General features: G+C 38.7%; 1 long non-coding RNA gene across 2 annotated transcripts in view; it reads left to right on the top strand.

Moving 5' to 3' along the window:
* The window catches only part of LOC150077263 (uncharacterized), a 218,924-nt gene that overhangs the window by 30,563 nt on the left and 167,952 nt on the right, over positions 1-20,409 (top strand). Inside the window, exon 1 of one of the 2 annotated variants that reach the window (XR_016547676.1) lies at positions 7,268-7,398. The exons of the other annotated variant lie outside the window; for it this stretch is intronic. This is a non-coding gene — a long non-coding RNA (uncharacterized LOC150077263). Of the gene's footprint in view, positions 1-7,267; positions 7,399-20,409 lie in introns of those variants that run through there. 2 annotated transcript variants of the gene reach the window in all.

Below are 20,409 nucleotides of genomic sequence, written 5' to 3'. Positions count from 1 at the left end.
GTAGGCTTTGATAGAGCACTAATAGAGCTACTTTACCCCAATTACTGCGAGTCATACAAAAGAACGAAAAGATGAGTGTGAATGCCAGCGAGTCCAATATATTTAATCTAAGAAAATGGAAGCAGTCGATGAATGTCGACTGTCATCGGCTGTTGAAGATGAACTGAAAGAAGTCTAATGACAGCACGAAGTCTATAAAGCGAATGCTGCATATAAAGTTTATGAGGGTTGAAACAATTCCTCTTCCGAATGGAAATGAACCTGGTGGAAAAGTATCCATTTATGTCACATCAAAGGAGATAACGTGTTGGCTGTCCTTTATTATGGACAGTGCTAAGATGGTAGTAGAAGACCTAAATTATATGAGATAAAGCAGGATTCTTTAAGCGTTTGCGATCGAAGTTTAAGACGCCGTCCACGTTCCATGACTTTTCCTCAACTTTGTGTTTTTAAAGTAATTTGGGGTCGTTTAATCACAAGTTCCACTGTAACAAAGATGACACCGGGTGGTAGTGGTGAGACATAAAACAACGAGGTATCGTATTTAAGTATATAAATAAATGATCCTTTGTTATGAGCCAAAGAGCATATAAGGACAAATACACTATGTCCTGTCTTGACGTTCCTATAAAAATTTCTTCTTTAGGCTTTCCAGAGGCAATTAAATATTGTAAACGTTTTTATATAGCTAGCATACATTCATGGACAGCTCGTGAATATAATTTGAGAGAGGCTTCTGATTCGGAGGATGATGTGTGTGTCCAGGAGATAAGGGACCTGCTTAGCGGGACCTGGTGATGGAGCGTTTCAGATATTATACGAGTATTTACCAAAATCCACGCATTGGAGTTTTTCCTCAGCGTGTATTAGTCTCCAGCTGAACAATGTGTTCTTTCTGTACCATGAAAAGGAGCTCTGGATGAAGCTTAGAACTTGGATGGATAACGTGTCCAGTTTCGTAGGGGTTCCATCTATAATACAAATAACCAAACCTTATGAAGAAGGATTTTGTATTCAACAAGTATCTTCTCTCTCAGTTTGTCTCATTTCTTAAAACCCAAGCTCTCTCATCTCTCTCAGAGAATGTTTCTGTTTTTATTTTGCATTCTTTCCTTGGGCGTATCATGTACGTAAACATGGTTGCACATCGAACCCCATGTATGGTCTCTATCGTAACTGTTAACCATATTACTGATATCGCAAACCCTTATCCAATGCTGATTAGTTTTAAACCAACAGGCTTTCTTTCAGTGGGGTGGAGTCACCCGCATCCTGTTTTACTTTAGCAATGTACTGCTCACCTTTACACTTTCCTCGGGGGGTTACTAGAAACGACGGATATCGACTTTAACTGCCAAACTGAAGTATAATTAATTTCTGGGTGTGCCCTGATTATAGGATGGTGCTGTTTTCTGTCCGTGTGTAGGGGAGGAATGTTCTCTATCCGAGTGGTTGGGCGATGGCATTTAACAACGAAATAAAGATGGAAATTATGCCCACTTGAAGTCTGACATTGCTCTTAGAGGCTTCCTGCACGTAATAATTTAATGTTTACGGAAGCTAGAGGGGTACACTTTATACGGTGAACAGCGATATTCAATCATTTGCCCTTCAATTTTACCAAAGGTCAAATAATTGAACGTCGGTTTACATTAGTATAAAGTGACCTTGAATTTGTAACCGTATGCAAAAGAAATTCCTATCTTCATTGACGTCATTCGAACTCGGATATTTTCTACCCCGTGTGGGCCCTCGTGGGTAGCACAGTTGCTAGGATCCCCGTCCTCCCCACACCGGATGGAAAAGATCTGAGTTCGAGTCCCGTCGATGACGAGAGGAATTTTATGGGCCTTTTTCACAACGTGGCTTATTAGTCGGTCTCAGTGCAGGATAGTATGGCTTTCCCCCCTGAAACTTCGTCTGAGTCTTCAGGTTTTTCTTCTAGCTCACAGAAACTCGACCTTAGAACACACGCAATTTACATTACAGATTCTATAACCAATACACATAGAACAATATGGTCTTAGTCGCTGATGTTCCTAAAACCCAACAATAACAACAATCCTATGTAGGAGGATGTTGTTTATAACCACTGTGCTATCCGTGAGGGCAAGGGATAACCAAAATTGATAACTCTAATGCAATGTAGCTATTAAGACAGCATATCGAAGAAGAGCATGTAAATTTACCAGTAACCTGGAGCATTTTGAGGGCACAAGATAGAATCTACTTGGGTGGAAAAGCCATCAATTTCGGGACACGTCCCGGTTCCGAACGAACTGTTTAAAATAACTGAGATTTGGGCAACACTACTCACACATGTGTCCAAACAACCGCTACATGCGAGTACTGCGCCCAAAAGGGTCACGAATTCAAAGAGTGCCCAAATCGTTCATAGGGTACGGTATGCTTCAACTGAAAATCAGCCAACCTGTAGAGTACACACTCAATCAGAGACCCATCATGTCTTGTTTACCTTAAAGCAAAGCGCTTCATCCAGCAGAAGACAGATTATGGACAGACACCAAAATGAGAAAATCAAACCAACTATCAAATTTTTGCAAATTAACACACAACGTTCCAGAGGTGTAGCCGATCAACTCAGGATAATCGTGGACGAGCAGGAAATTGACGTCCTCTTATTGCATGAACCTTACACTCACTCCTGCAAAACTCAAGGCTGTCCTTCAGGATGATTGAATGTAGTAGTAGTAGTAGTAGTGCCATGTGATGCAAGAAAGCAAATGTATGAGCTTATGCAGCATCAGCCAAAAAAAAAAAAAAAAAAAAAAAATCACACCATTCCCTCCAAATGCCTGTCCAGTTCCTCCTTAAATTTATTCAACCTATCAACTTCCACAACGACAGATGGAAGTTTGTTCCAGCAATTAACCACCCGCTGGCTAAAGGCAAATTTCCGCACATCTATTCTACATCTGTCCTTTCTTAATTTGAATTTATGCCCCCTTAGGTTCGTAATCTGAACAAGTGGAAGGATCCCATCAGAATTCAGCGTGCTCAACCCATTCAAGGCCTTATACACTTCAATCAGATCACCTCGCAGGTGCCTAGTCTCCAGCCACTGCAATTTGCAGAACTTAAGCCTCTCTTGGTAAGAGGATCCCTTCATTCCCCTCACCAATCTTCTCTGTACACGCTCAAGTAAATCTATATCCTTCCTAAAATGAGGCCTCCAGACCTGTACGCAGTACTCAAGGCGTGGCCTGACCATTGCCTTATACAGAGGGATAATCACCTCCTTTTCCCTGCTAGCAAAATTCCTATATATCATTGCCAAAACCCCATGACCTACCCTGGCAGCCTGTCTGCATTGCTCAGAAAGCTTCATATCTGCCTGCCCAATTACTTCCAGGTCTTTTTCATTTTCTACCAGCTTAAGTGTAGTACCACACAGTTGGTACGTTTCTCTGGGGTTTCTTCTACCCATATGCAGTACTTTGCATTTGTCAAGGTTGAACTTCAGTTGCCACTTCTTAGCCCATCTGCCCAGATTATCTAGATCCTGTTGCAGTAGCACACTGCCATTACTGTCATTAACAACCCTGCCAACCTTTGTATCATCTGCAAACTTCGACACTAAGCCTGATATACCTTCATCAATATCATTGATAAATATACAAAACAACAGTGGACCTAACACCGAACCCTGTGGGACTCCACTAATAACATTACTCCACGAAGAGTAGCACCCACTGATTATTACCCTCTGTCTCCTCCCACTCGACCATCCTTTTATCCATTGTAGCAACTTACCCTTAATACCATTCTGCTCCAATTTGTACAATAGTCTTCCATGCGCAACAGTGTCAAAAGCTTTCCTGAAATCCAAATATATGATATCAAAATTATTTTTTGCATCCAGTTCCTTTGTAACCACATCATAATATCCTATCAAATTTGTCAGGGTATATAGGTATATTTGTCAGGGTATATCAAATATGGGTATATAGAAGAAATAATGGGTGACTCTAATAAATAATTTGAATTCGAATACCACCATCCTGGATGTCCTCAATAAACCTGGCCATCTCCCAATGTTTCGTAGCACGCTTTGCGAGAAGGCTGGTGATGTCATACTTTTTTCTAGATCAATCTCCCATCACTTTTAATTTTGGCAAGTCTAAGTGGCCTGGACCACCTAGATCACACAGCCATTACCTCTTCGCGATATTCCATCCACCGACTAGCAGATGATTACATCATCTGCTAGTCGGTGGATCCAGGCGCTCCAGAATTTCACGACATCGTCCCCTGCGACCTGAAATCTGCTAGTTTGGACGTTTTCGTCTCATCTGTTGAGTCCCAGCTTCCTGATGATAACATTGTTTATTTCTTGCTTCTGTCCCGACCTCTGAACAGCTAAATAACTTGACGAAGATCACCATCTACGCTTGCGATCAAGTCATCACAATGAGGAAGTCGACCGGGCTAGCCGGGTGGGTAAAGTGCCTGCCTGGCAACCCAAAGGTCGCGGGTTCGAATCCTGCCTCGGGCTTGGATCAAAGTACTGCAAAAAACCTTGGGAGGTGCATTATGGCCACAGAAGCCGATGCGCCAACAACTACCAAAGAAAAAAAAAAAACGAGGAAATTTCATCACAAATCTCTTCCGTGGTGGTACCCAGAATTGGACCATCTGCACAGGGCTGTTCACTCCTCCCTGAAAAGTTTCCAGAGTGCCAGGGTCTCTTTTCCACAACCTGAAATTGATGCTTGTTGAGACGTACATAGTTCCTGAGAAACCGATACAGCAACCTTATTAGAACTAAAAAAGAAAGGATCTTGGCGCACTCTTGTGTCTTATACGAGAAAAAGTGACTTGTCTAGCGTGTCATAAGTGACAAGCTCCCTATAGGAGAAATTGTTCAATCGACGATAATTTTTGCAGGTATTGTCATTATTCATCACCTTGGCAAAAACGAAGGACAGGAGGCGCCCTGAGCCTGATCTAGTTGAGGCAGAGATCCTGAAGAAATTGGCAGAAATCTGCCTAAACACAATGATCTCTTTGTTTAATAGGTACCTTTCCCGCATGGAAGAATGCAACCGTTAAACTGATACTCTATAACCCTGAGAAACCGCCTCACCTGCTTAGATTATATCGTACAATCGCCCTGCTTTCTGTCTTTGGAAAAGTCCTTGAGCGACACCATCTCCTTCGCTTCTCAGCCCACTACGAGACTCAAAATATCAGCTCTGCCAACCAATTTTTGGTCAAGGCTGATCGCAGGACCACTAATTTTAATCCATCATTTCATCCAAGCTGCCAATGCTACAAAGGAGAAATACTTCCTTGCCATCACGGTTGACTTCTCTGGCGTTTTGACAGCGTCTGCTGGCCTTCTATACTCTGTCGCCTTCTGTACGCCAAACTTCCGGAAACCTACCTTGAGTTACCTAAATAACTGGTCCATCTCTGTTACCACGGCCTTCAACAAACCAAATTATTATATTAGGCTACCCGAATATTTAAATTCATCTGCTGTGCTGTGCTATGTATCTTATGTCTGTTAATTGCGTGATTCTATGGTCGATTTGTCAGTTTGCTGGATGAAAACCCCCAGTTTCTGGTGGTAAAACCTTGTTATCTACGCCTGAGACCGACTAACTCAGCCACGGAGTGTAAAAAGTCCATTAAAATTCTTCGTGTCATCGACGGGATTCGAACCCGGGCCTTTTCCATCCGGAATGGGGAGGATGGTTACTATAACACTGTGCTACTGCGCAGACCACGGCCTTCAACCAGACTACTTACCTTGTCACAAGAGGTTACAAGAGGTCCTTGAACCGTTCCTTTGGTCAGTGGTTCTGGATGAATTCCTCGCCATGGGTCTTGGGCAGCTGAGGTGCTTAGCATTTGCTGACGATCTTATCCTCACCTTCGGGCAGGCACTAGTCGCCTCCTTGAAGATCGAACTAACACTGCTATTGGCCTCCTCCCCAACTGGATTGAGGAATGCAAACTTTCCATAGCAGCAGACAAAACCAGGGCCATTTTGTTAAAAGAAAAATTTCACATTAGGCGTCCCCTGGTATTAAGATTGACGGCACCACCATTCATTTAATCACAGAGTTAAAAAATCATTAATGGAATCATTAATCATTGGAATTATTAATGATAGCAACCTCACGTTTACAAATATACTGCCTTGGTGAAAAGGATCACGTGCATGTCCGTAGTCATTCCTTCATCCTGCTCTACAAGGTGGTTTTCTTACCTATCAATTGTTATGGGACTGGTGCCTGGGCTTACGGGGCAACAGCTGTCAGGAATTCAAATAAGCTATAATCAGTACAGCGTACCATGCTCCTCACCATCTCTAGGACATGCTCTACTGTTAGTAGGCCTGCCCTCCAGGTCTTCGTGGGCTTACTTCCTCTTGATCTAGAGGTCATCCGAAGAGGGCTGAGTACTGTTTTAAGAAAAGAATTCCAACCACTGTCCTAAATTACAGTGTGAACCTGGCAATTTACCCAAAAATTGAAAAAAAAGATACATCTCAAATCACTTTTATCAGATCTGGCAAGCGCGCTGGGATTCTACTCCTAAAAGCCTTGTCAAAAAGAGATCCATTCTCCAAATAAACTTCACCAGCCCTGTGATCCTCTGCTACTTTGCCCCTGGTCTCTTTACCTTCTTCATTCTCAGTGGCCATGGCTCCCTAAACGCCAAACTTGCTGGACTTAGCATCATTGAAGATCCATGCTGCTCCTGTGGGCTCCCAGAAAGTTAGGAGCATTATCATGTACCACTGCCCAAACTATGAAGACACCACAGCTCGTCTCACTACATCCATGAAAGGGGTTCCATCTGGAGAAGAGCACTTTTTGACCTGAGGGTCTAGGCAAATCCAAACTGGACAATATACATGGACTTAACTAATATAATAATCTAACCCACACAGGGTAGAACTTCACTTGTATATTTTGTTGTTAGACAAGTGGAATTTCCATCTTCGGTTGACGTATACCATTATGGTACTCATATTTGTGCGGCAAGGACAACAAAAAAAACCTACAAAAATTGAATTGTTGAAAAAAGATGAACTCAATTGGCAATGAATTTCCAGTGACAATACAACTTTCAAAAATGTCAAACAAAAAGTGGATCAAGAACAGCAACAAAGGATGAATTGTTATTAGGGATTATTATTTTTATCTGTAACAAAAACAACACACCAGTGGTGTCGCTGTCAGTTAATTCGTTGTTGAGCTACTGTGAGGAGACTTTCTCGGAGTAGCTGCAATTGCTATTTTTTATAGACTTTAATGCAGAACTTAGTGAAGTGCGCGTACTCTTTTATGAAAGTGATACAAAGGCTCAGCGTTGGAATTCGCAGAAATTTGTGTCTGGTTCGCTTTCCTCCCCCTTTAATTGGTGAGTGGAATTCAGTTTATTTGAAATGTTGAAACACCTGTCGCTGTTAGACTTGTACATTTATATTATCAGTTGTAATTGCTGTTATTTAAAAATTTATCATCAAATAACGAACCATAGGAAACACTCGAAACCAGTCATCGCCAAGTCAACAAAATTAAACGAGTATTGCCGGTATAAACCTGACCCTAAAACCCTCCAATTGGAGTAGGTAATTCCTGAAGCTTGCAGTTTTACCAGCCACGACTGAAGGCTTTACTGATTCTTCTGAACGCATCAAACTCGCCAATAAACTACCTCCTCCCCTACATTCTGAGCAAACTCGGTGCAGTGCAACTCTCAATGATTATTTTAACTCGATAGTAGTCTCATTATTACTCAAAATTGCTCATATTTGACAGTTGTTAAACTAATTATTCTTATTTCAGAGGAGAATTAACAAAACTAGAAATTACCTGTAAATTTAGGCGAGAGTACAGCATTCCAAATTGTTTGGTCTTTCTAGTTTTGCATCTTTCTAAATATCTGTGAGAGTCAGGAATATGATTGGTTCTCGTATTGATTTCCAGCTGTCACCCTTCTCTGATTTAATTTTCAAAAGGGTGTAAAAGAGCTCCAAAATTATAGTTTATCTTATTTTAGTGTTGTAAATATAATGGTATTTAAAAAGGTAGGTTATTTAAAGTATTATTTCATACATGTTTAATCAATAGAATTGCTACCTTTTAAAATATTAAGAGATGACTGTCTTGTCTTCAGGAGTGTACAATATATTCTTATTAGTTCTCCAAGGTGCTAAAGGTGAGCACCTATAAACGAACGATGGGATTGAAGGATATTGGGTGAGGGGGGGAAGGATAGAAATTGCAGTGAAAAAATCTCTATTTGAAAAGGAACAGTGCCTCTCAGTTAATTAGAATAAATTATTCACTGTAATTTTCGATTCGTTTTAAGAGTGTTTTTAATTATTTGTTGAAAGTAGCTTGAAATATAACCTCGGCCGGGATGGTGAATTAAATTACTAGTTAACCTGTCTAAGAAATGAACGTTCTGGAAGGGTTTCCTCTGTCCAAGAGCTGACCCTTCCAGAAAGTTGAGCATTGTCTCTGTCGAAGAGCTGACCCTTTCAGAATTCTCAGCATAGTTTTTGTCTCTATCCAAGAGCTGACCCCTCCAGAACGCTGAGCATAGTCTGTTCCATACAGCTGTGCGTCGTCTTTCCAGCAATACTCCAGACAATATATTTTAATAAATGGTGCAGAACTGTGCTAGCTGTTTCTTTGGAGGTTTTGCAGTTCAGAATCCCAATCTTCGTAATGTATTCCATTCTAGACTTGACTGGGATGTAATAAGAAGCAAAATATGATGATTCTGAAGTCAGTGATTTACCGTGAATGTCTCTATAGAACTCGGGGTCTTCCTGGTGACCCATGCGGTGTGTTCGCAGAATGTACTTTTGGACTGGGGTGCTATGTTATGATTGTTGATCATTGGGACCGACTTTCTTATCGACATTACCAAGATTGCAGTGATAGATTCTGTAGAATTGCCCAAGCTTGTTATTTATTATTACCTGCTGTATTTAATTACTTCGAGTAGTGCCTTCATGTTTTATTATGTGTAGGCGCCATCTGCCAAGCAATGGCATCTGCTCCATATATGAAAATCCAGGGTCAAGCTGTAATGAGGTTCGTATTCAATTTGACCAGTGACAGTAAAGTTCGTATAAATACCAAAACCATCGTACCAAGGTTGCTGTTATAATTATAGACCCTCATAGAATAAAACACAAGAGCCAAGTTCGTTGCTTAGTATTCAGCAATTTTTAAATTAAGTTCCCTCCCTACTCAGTGCGCCAAGCCACGAGCCGTTGAGATCATCGAGTTGGTTTCAGCCTTAACTGTAGAGATATTTGTACAGAGAGAGAATAAAATCGAGGTTAATCTTTAGAATATATTGCTGCATCCCATGGATCTTTGCGACAAGGAGTGAAGAGTGCCTTAGCTCCTCCTACCCGAAGACCTTCCATGCAGTCAATTGGACGATCTGTTCCAAATTTAAAACCAGCTGCAAAGATGGGGAAAATCGGGAAATGAATTAAAGCACGGGAATAGATCGTCCAATCACTGTGAGGTAAGAATCGGGGAGGAGCAGCTAGGCCAGCACTTCACTCCTTGTCGCAAAGATCCATGTGATGTAGCACCGTATTCTAAGGCTTAACCCAAATCAATTTTTTGTAGGTACCGAGAGACTACCAATGTTGCTGTGGAAGGTAACCATCCCAGTGTTGATCCATGATACATTTCCTTTGCCGAATTCCATGCTTGAAATTCCTCACAAAGACTAATATTTTTCCAGATATATAGTTATTATGGGTTCATGGGCCTTTGACTCGAAACAATAGCTTCAAGTCAAAGGCCCACGAGACACCTATGTAAATCTTGTTGACCTGAAGAATCCAACTTATCTTCTTAAGGCGCCAGGTTGCACTCAAATTGCTTCGTAACAAACTCCAAAGGTTAACTTGACGTTAGTAATGGCGGACCTCACTCTGGGGAGGGTCGTTTGACTTCACCCGAAGTGGTTGTGAAGAATTTTATGAAGATTCTTTAGAACCATTTCGCTCATAAATATCACCACATTCTCCAGCGTAGCAACTGGCTTCTAGTTGAGACCGAATTTCAGATCTTTCCATTTCCTTCTGAGACAAACGATATTAATTCTTTTCAAAGCTTGTAAGTCCCTGAATTCCAGTGAGGGAGGTTTATCTTAAGCCATCAGATACGCGTCTGATTATTCTTTATAATAGTTATTAATATTTATCGACAATAACTGTTGATAAAATAACAATAATCGTTTTAGTAATCACTCACAATTGCCTGAGGAGTTCTATATCAAGGCAAGTATTCTGTTAGTTACTTCGAGTCCTCCAGCAACCCTTAACTGTCTTCTTCATGGAAAAGTAACTGTTCCCATTTCACGTGCCATTATTTTAAACACATCCCGAAGGGGCAGTTAATGTATTTGAAGTAATGATGATGCGAGTCCAAATTTCAAGACTTTCTTTTAATGTAAGAAGCCACTGTAAAGAATACTAACAAACACACTCCATCAGATAATGTTCATTAGATGCGAGTAGAGGAATTCTAGAATTTGTTTGCCTAAAAGTTTGATAATACTAGCAAATGGGTAAATCACGTTGGCAGTGTGTTGAATTCCATCGCTATTAAAACCAGTTGGGTTTTAGTCCGAAAATTCCTGAGTCTCTCCAGTAGCAGATGCTTTGCATAGCATCATCTGTGTTTATTAATTCTGCAACGCTAATCAACTACTGCCATCAGTTTACCAATTCACGTACTTTGAAATGCATGCAAATTGTCTTATCCCCGCTCTCTCATTAGAATGCATCGAGGCCTTTCTCATCACCAAACTTGAATAATGTTGAAAATCCTCATTACTTCGCTGGAAACAGATATTACATTGGATGATTAGAGAATGTTTAATATTATAAGGAAAGATACTGCTTTGGGTTCATATTTATTTATAATATTTCGGTGTTACGAAAACCCATAAACTCCAGAGATGAGCAGAACGTCTTTCCCTAAAGTATGTTTTATAAATGGATCGATTATTTGCTCGTGTCAATAAACTCACAAATATTTTTGGTTCCTCAAAAATAACCTTAGATAGATATCTAAATTCTGGTATTCCTTTACTCAGTACCGGCATGAAAAGTAATCAATAACCTATGAAACTGCTGTTGGAGACGGACACCCTGTCTATAAGAGTTTTTAGATTTGGACAAAGTCCAAGTAAGAGGCAGGAAAAATCCGAAATAATAGGATGTGATGAGATTCTGAGCCGAGCATAAAAATCTTTTGAGTGGATAGAGAGAAGAGTTTGGTTGACTGAGGACTAGATCAAGCTGGGATTACCAGCCGAACGCTGAATCTTTTGGGATGAGTTTTCTTTTTTAAGAGTATAAAATACAAAGAAATGCGAATAACGTATCTTTGTATCTTGGAAAATCGAAATTATCTAGAGATTTTCTTATTACAGATGCTTGTAGTAACATTTCTTATATTCTAAACTCCAGTATTAAACCATCCACCGCTTTAAATATGCGTGTTTTCCAATTACGTTTTGCTATTTCTAGTTTTCATTTCCGGTAATGAAGTTTAGTGCGTAATAAAATGGCTCTCTTAAACTTTATTTACATTTGCTGTATTTCTTTTTCACAAACCGTTAAGGCACTAGGTTACATTTACTGCAGCTTCCCCACCTATAAAAGAGCAAAGCTTAATAGAGCTCAAATTTTCTTGGACCTGGTTGGTGTTAGTAGAGACAAAAAATGCCAACATCATTAACCTCCACTGTTACACATCGCAGAAGAGATGAATGTTGTTTCGCCTTACATGAGAACGCTTCATCCTCTGATCTTTTTCTTGTTCCTTGGAGGCTGTAGGGTTAATGTTTGTAGAGAATTGTTTCGTTCTTAGTCGAAATTAAAATTATAATCGTTGTTTAAATTGTGTGGGCAGATTGACTGATCAATATAGAATCTGCAAAGATTGGCAGAAATGACTTATACACACACTACAATAAGATAAAATCATTTTCTTGTACACATTAAGATTGTGAACATACGTACTCGTAATGATGTTGATAGCATATGAGAGATGCTCATTTGTAACTCAGACTAAGCATGCTAAATGAACTATATCAGTAATTAAGACTACACGAATCCAAGGACTGTATGAACCAGCAGTTCCATGTTGCTGATACCATCCTCAAGATATTTTTCCTGTCACTGTTGGCCAAGAAAAATGGTTGCTAACATCCAATATAGCAGCGTTGGGTTTTCTTTCAGCACATAACTCCAGCAATAAGTTTCAATGTAACGAAGCCCTGTCTGATCTTCCACGAGTTCAGGAAGACTACCTAGGAGCCTCTGGACGTTCGCACAATTAATTACCGTACCGGGTTACTTACTTCTACTCATGTGGAAACAATTAACTGCTTCAGCCACTGAAGATGACAGAGACTGCAATTAAGCATCGTGTCTGTCCGTTCTTCCTCTCTCTAAAAGGGCAATAAAATTCCTGTCTGTCAGAGAAGAATATTTGCAGAACTCTTGGTTGTTGGTTATAACGACGTAATCAAACGACATCCAAGTAATTTTATACTTTATTTTGATCATTGATACTAAATACGTGTGTTATATATCTCTAGAGAAAATTATATATATCTATTAGAGAAAAATATATTTCATGGAAATCCTCCTGTAGATTTTGCACAAAACTTGGATGTTGAAAAATTTTAAAAGGAAAGGTCAAGATGATGGATCAAGTGCAGACCCAAAAAGAGGTCAACGAGCATGGTATAGCATATTCATTTAAGAGGGGAATCGTGCCTTTGGAGTAGACTATCATGATTTGCGTAGATGTATTGAATCTTCTTCGTTTGGACTTTCCAAGTGAAAGTGGATTGAGTTTTAATTCTGCTGCGACTTTAATGTGACTTAACTTCAAAGGCATAAAGTCATTAGGATACTGACAACTTGCTCAATGTTTGTGTTTAGATTTTGAGGGCATATTAGTATAGTCACATAACAAAGACTTCTTTTATTCATATTTATTATATGTCAGCTTGACGTGAATTACTTGAAGTTTTTCAGTATCGTATTAGTGGATAGGTGTAGATTGGTGCCATTGTTAAAGATTTGCGTTTTTAATTTTTCACTGAATTAAATGGGATTACAAGCGAAACACAATTTGGCTTCTGGTGCAATCAATTTTAATGTCCTGCCCTATGATAATTTGATCTTTTGACCTCAATAAGTAATTACTCAGATGCGTGAAGTTAACCTGCCCATGAATTTCATAGGTTCATCTTCGCAGATTATCAGTACCTACGTCATTGACAGCACTTAGAAAAGAACCATGATTAGTAACAACTAAACGCCACAGGACAAAAGTGACCTAACCAATAAGTAGCAAGGAGAGACCTATGATTTCCAACAACCAGTAGTCTAGCTCACTCAGCAGTTCCGGAACTTACGGAAAACAATTGAAATCCGTTCTGTTACCCCTCAGGCTTAACCTCTGTCACACGCCAAGTTCCAATGCTTTAGAAAGGCTTTCCAAACTATTGCAAATGACGTACCACGGGTTTTTACTCAAAAGTTATAGCGCATAGTTTAATGCAAAAGCTACTCCTACCCAGATGGTGATCTACACTGGTGTCCAACTACAAAAGTAGACTTATCAGCATCCAGATCTTTCCTGCACGGCGTGTAAGAACAGATTCTGACCACTGTACTAGCCGTGAGGGTTCTCAGCCTTTATCCTACTAATAGTCATCAATTGATTGATGATGGACTTCAATAATGTTTTGTTTTCACTGTTTGATTGCAATGGAACCTATTCCCATCTATGACAAGACTGCCCACTACGGATTCTGCTGAAATCTGCCATGTTTTGCTTTAATTGAACCCTCTGTCGGTTATTTTCTGAAATAAATCTTAGATTACTATTTAGTTTCAAATAAAACAACATATTTATACTTCTTAACCTACTATTAAAACAACCATGATAAAATACAGAATAGTCAATTTTTGTGTTAAATACGTTCCGGTTTTCGTTCAGGCTTAATTCGAGGCACGAAAATTTATTGGACCCATGACAAGAGCTATTCAAAGGACTAACCGCCAATGACGCATACCCAGTCGAGATTCTGTGTTTATAATTATGGCGAAAATGTTAGGCAAAAATGAGATTTTATTTTCACTTTGACAAGGTAATTGGTTTATAGCTGACATTTTTATCTTGCTTCTCTGCGCTCAACTGCAGTGGTATCAGCAGGGAAGAGGAGGATCAGATATCAAAGCAGGATGCTGCGTATGGGTAATGAGGCGATTGTAGCTTTCGGCGAATTCACCTGAGTAATGCATACCTCTATCAGATCTCATTTTGATGGTGTAATTAGTTCTCTCTGGCCTCCACGCTAAAGACAGCTAATGTAGTTAAAATACATTTCCCTAAATGTGCGATCTATCAAAAAACAACGAACCTTTTCTATAATACAATAGAACGTGTATTAACTTATGGTCAACGAGAGATTGATGCCCATGCTAATAACGATATGGTTTATTTTTAAGGTTGGATTTACAAAGATTGCATAGTTTGTTTATTATACATTTCTAAAACAAAAATTGCCAAACTTCTATTTTCTAAAAGCGACCTTTAATCGAGTTGTCTTCAAGGTGAATTCCCCAGAAGCAACTTTACTGTTGTTAGTGGCGCTTAAATACTTGCTATCTCTCTTTATCTCATTGTGTGGTCTGCTGGCTGTCTTCCTTAATTACTCAATAGAATAATGTTCCCATGGAAACTTAATTGCTTAAGCTTAAGGCTATTATTATTTAGTTCCAAGAGTCTGAAATGCGCTGGTATTAAAGAGGTCACTTGTATTAGAGACTAGAACCGAATTGTGTTTGATTGCAAAGATATTTAGAGAATAAAAAGTCGAGAACATTTTGTAGATCTTAAGGTTACAACAAATTTGGATTGGAGTAATTTTTAAAACGTTTTTGAAACTCCCTGCACTCATTGCAATTAAAAGAGACCTCCATGTATACGACGTGCGATCAAAAAGTTTCTTGACTGATCTTTTCTTGGTGCTTAACCGCATTTCATGTCTGTTCGTGCTGTCACTTTCAAAGAAGTGAACTACCCTTCTATATTTCATAAAAAGCAAGGAAGGGAAGAGACAAATTGTAACATATGTGAGAGAGGTATAAACATTAAATAGCATTTATTTAATGTTTTCTTTCTCTGAGGATTTTCTAGCCTTTTCAATCATCCAAGGTAATTCATCACTGGAGAAAATAACAACTCAGTTACTCTAGGAGTTACCATTTCCAAACACAAACGGTTCAGAAATTACCAGCGTGAAAGAAAGCATACATCATAATGCGTGTACTTCAAAAACAATCAAAGGATTTTGGGCCTTTTGTTTCTTGAAATATTAGTTCAAATGGCACATTTATTTTAAGATGATAAATGCTCAGCAGAGAGATATTTGCAGGAGAGAGAGAGAGAGAGAGATCCCCACCTCACGAATTATTTTTCATTTTACGAAACCATATACTTTTAAAATTGATATCACTACTCATCGTAATATTGAATAAGTCAGTAAGCCTCCTTCATTTCAGATAGTATTACTATTAAAATTGATAGGAACAGGGATATACAAATCAAGGTTGCGGTGTCCGTATTCCATGTCAAAGCAAACTTATTAAGGTCAGCATCCAATGAATGGGCACGTGAGAGCATCTGAAAAGGAAGAGCCCTATGGTTCAAGTGAAGGCTCCTGAGATGTCGACACAGAGTTGAAGTAGTCGCTCTGAGGGAAAGCTGAGCGGACTCTCCAAGAGAAAAAGTCCCAGAATGATGATGATGCGGAAATCTTGCCAAGGATCATTTTAACAGTCGTCATAAGACGTTTCGCCCTAATCAGCGTGTGGAGTCTGTAAATTTGTAGCAAACTGGCCATTGCAGTTCTCTTTCTCTTTAATTGTGGAAGAAATCGGTTTATGGCCTATTTTAAGAGCTAAAACACAGCAGGGAAAAGTGGCCTAACTGTGCCAGGAGTAGCAGATGCCCATAACACTGCAGCATATAAACATCATTAATATGCTGTAAATCCTGCTAGGCAATCCATCGGAATTGAGCAGCTTGTCCATGTTATTACTGATGCAGAGCTTAGGGTAAAAAAGAACTCACAAGGGAAGCTTTTGTTTAAGAAGAATATTATAAATTCAGACTTTTCTTGGTTTATTTTTAGTCCGAACTGGTTGGAGTAATGTGCAACTTCCGGGAGTGTGTTACTTGTATTAATTGATGCAGTTATCACAAGATCATCGTGGAGAAATCAGTGGTATGAGGAGCTTCATATGATCAGCATAACATAAAATATCATGCTTGGACTCAACAAGTGGGGAGATAAGCACTGTAAACAAGAGCTCAGATAAGACACCACCATGTGGAACGCCTACAGAGATATATTGCTCGAATGTTCGCCCATGGACAGTAAGCCGGATAAATAGGTTTTTTCCAAACTAACCAATTGTGACAACTTATTTTATTACTTTACTCCCAGTTCGTGTGATTCGCTTTGCTCCTAAACTGAGAATGTATACAGGTTCATATTATTAGTATTAGGCATATAATGCAAGGAAGATGAAGGTTTTTGTTGCACTGGCCAATAAAAAATAAAAAAATAATAATAATAATAATCAACAATAATAACGAAATTATAAAATAATAATAAATTAGAAATATATAATAAAATAAGTCAAAGATGCTCTCTTTTTACCTTACTTTAAAACTTATTTCGTATCAAACATTTTGCAAAATTAACCACCATGATAATAAATGTTAGACTAAGTTAGTTGTGCATTGAAGTGATGCTTTACATTGTACTTCTTAAACTAGTGGTAAAAAATGTATAGCTCTAATAAGGGATGTGGGATTAGAAATCCTCTCCACGTAGTGAATAATTTTAATTTGAAAAATATACAGAATATTATACTTGCATGCTTAAAACTTAACCTCATACTCTCATGCTGCTCTGTCTTCCCTCTGATTTCTCAATTCAAATAGATGATACGTAGGCGTTGCCATTAGTCAATTTATTACACATTTAAGACAGCAATTAAACTTAAGAAACATACAAATTGCATTTTCATCACTAAGCCATTCATGACAGTTTTCTAAATAAAATTCTCTTTTCCGTCCCGTGATATTTATAGTGAAACTAAACGAAAGCGAAATTAAGTTATTTTATTAGTTTCACCATAAGCCTACCTTAATGTAAGAGAATTATACTTTTTTTTGGCAACTTATACTAACCTTTAGCAATCCTACTAAGAGCCGGTTGATCATCCATTATCCATTAAATATCTCTCGTGGGACAAGCGGAAATTAGATAGGAATGGGATGCCAAGATACGGAGAAAACAGAAAGTAGTGATAGACTGCTTATAAGACAAGTCAGCTGAGTATAGTTTGACCTACTTTATATTATTTGAGAGGGATTTCCGGGGATGTCTGAAGCGATTTGCTAAACCTTCCGAATGTGGATCGATGCTGTTTGAAAGCATTTAAAAAGATAAAAATAAAAGAATATTTAATGACAATATATACCTCAGTTGACACATACGTACGTACAGACAGACAGAGGGAGGGAGGGAGGGGGGGGGGCTTTTAGTAGCATTATTTCTCATCTCTGAAAATGGCATCTTTAATCCTTTTTTAACAAAGTTTAGATTGTTGCTTTTGATCTATTCTTTTATTATTCATAGATAAATTGTAACTAATGCAGTTACTGTTAAGTGACATCCTTAGCTTAATAGGATTTGGGCCAGCTACGATTTTTATTCTGTAATTTTGTTAGAATGCCACGATTACAGTTCCATCTCAAAAAATTCAACTGGCTGCAATTAGCTTACTCGGCATATCCCCTGTAATGGATGCATTCCCGTTCTGCACCGGTGTTCTCCACTAACGTCGCATTGATGAAGAAAGCAGTTGTGGAAGAGGATTGGGATTAAGTGATTCTCTTCATGTTAAAGATGAAGGAAGATTCTGTTCAGCTTTAGAATATGAAAAAAAAATACACTAGACTTAAGAACAAATTAATGATTATTGTATTAAAATAAGTCTTATCAAGTATTTAATTATTTCCTTATGAATGTGCAACTTGAGCATTTTTTATATATCATTAAAAAACTGGAGGAATTTTTATGGCTTTTTTCACAACGTGGCTGAGTTAATCGGCCTCAGGCGAGGAGGTAGCATGAGTTGATAGAGTCGTGCTCAATAAGTATATAGGACGTTGTTAAGCCGAGAGAAAAACCATTTGCGAACGTTCCTGTTGAGAGGGAAGGTAACTGCGTGCACAAAAGATTGGTAAGTTTATTCCAAATTCTGTTTCTTGTTTTTGATGTCAGCAGTTAGGTTACACGAGATGCCAAGAACATCGCCAGGAACTTCGTGCTTTAGATGATTGCACAGTTCTTTGACGATTATATGCAGGTCTAGTTGCAAGACTTCAGCAAGAACTTGCAGAGGACCCTGTCCTGCAGGCCCGCAGCATAGCAATCAGCATAATCCGTTGAATGGAGATAAGCCTGGATCGGAGTTTAATATTAACGGCTCTATGAAATCAGACTCCCGAAGCATGTTGTTATTGGAACGAATACGTCTGTATAATACAGTAAGAGACTCTCCTTATTTAGTCCCCAGTCCGAATTGGAAATGTGGATAATTGCTGCAGAAAACTTCTTAATCTTCAAGGCAAGCTAATTTACATGAGAGGGAAAGGTTAATCTTTCATCTAAAATTACGTCAAGATGTTTTAATTGAGGTAGGGGTCTTCTGTAATCTAGCTTGCCCTTAAAACTAGGAATTTTGTTTTTATGACAGATATTCGTAATTTATTTATACTTGACCACTTTATTAACTCTTTGAGTTATTAGCAGATTGTTGAAGCCAACTGTCCAAAAACTGTTCCAGAAGAGGGTCCCAGTATTGATCCCTGTGGATAACCTCTTGAGAGAGACTGCTTGGATGAATCTATTTTGAAAACGGCTTCTGATAACTTGGCTTTTGCAAGACAATTGAGAGCGCTCTCCCACAGAACGGGAATCGTAAGCTCCCTCGAAGTCAATGGATATGGCCAATTCATATATAGCACTGGAAGCTGATATATGGTTAAATAAAGAGATCAAGGCATCCTCACAGAATTTTCCCTTCTTGAAATGGAAACATTAAGTTTTGGACTTCAATTAAATCTGTTATTCTGCGTGCTAACATTCTTTCAAATAATTTTCCAAGGTTTGCCAAAAAGAGAGATGGGTCAGTATGCTTTGGGATCAGCTTTATTTTTGTCAAGCTTGTGAATAATTTTGATCAAAGCTACCATCTAGAGATTACGAAAAATCCCCTCAATAGGACATTTGTTGTATATAAATGAAAGTATTTCTGGAAATATTTCAGCAAATTTGAGAATTACAGAGTTTCCCTCAAGACCTGAATATTTATTTTGCTTAGGGATTTATTTAACTCATGAAGAGTGAAGAGGTCGGTTTCATACGAGGAGTGGAGTTCATGTAATGTCTTTCGTTTCTACCACCATGTTGCATATTTAAAGCTGGGCATCTTTATTTTTTCCACATGTCGCAGCATCCGATTTATAATCTGTCAAATTTTTAATATAAACGACATTTTGTGATATTTCCAGTAACTTGGCTGAGTATGTTCAAAACTAGTTTTTGCTTCATATGTGACATGGCTTTTGCCACTTTTTTTTTGTCGTCAAGTGTATGCTTTCATGACATCTGACATTAATGAAAACATTTTTTCTGCTGTTTAATTATTGTGTCAGTCAGTTGATATTCGTGTTCAGAAATTTCCCATTACGCTTCATTTTTTGAGTTATTTCGCTTGAATTATCCAAAACGAAATCAAGACAGCGTGAATACAACCCGTCAACTAGTCCGTACAATTCTTTTTATGAGTGAAAGAAGATTAATCGATTTTTATGGTGGCCTTTTTTTGAGGCTGACTTCATTAAAATCCAACGGATGACTAGTTGCTAGTAGCAACAGCATCGTAGTTGTCCCATGAGATAGAAACGAAGAAAATATCTAAGTTAACTATAAGAAAATTTCACTCTGTTAGTTCCCTACTTTGAGAAGTGGTAACGAGTTAAAAAAGAATCATCAAGAAAGGAAGGCCTATTAGTGAAAGCTAATGGGAGAGAGAGGGGGTTTAAAAGGAAAGAAAATGGAGGATTGAGAGCAAACATAAACGGAGAGGAAATGATGGACAGAGTGAAGACAAAAGATGGAAATAAGGTAAATGGACAGAGCAGGGAAGAGAACGAAAGAGGATGGATGAGAGAGGATAAATTAGGATGAAGAGAAGGATGGATGAGAGAGGATAAA

The sequence above is a fragment of the Mastigoproctus giganteus genome, chromosome 12 (assembly GCF_048544385.1).
Source record: "Mastigoproctus giganteus isolate SK-2022 chromosome 12, ASM4854438v1, whole genome shotgun sequence".
NCBI classification, from domain to species: Eukaryota; Metazoa; Arthropoda; class Arachnida; order Uropygi; family Thelyphonidae; genus Mastigoproctus; species Mastigoproctus giganteus.
Note: the sequence above shows the minus strand (reverse complement) of the source record. Positions and strands in the feature narration are given on the sequence as shown.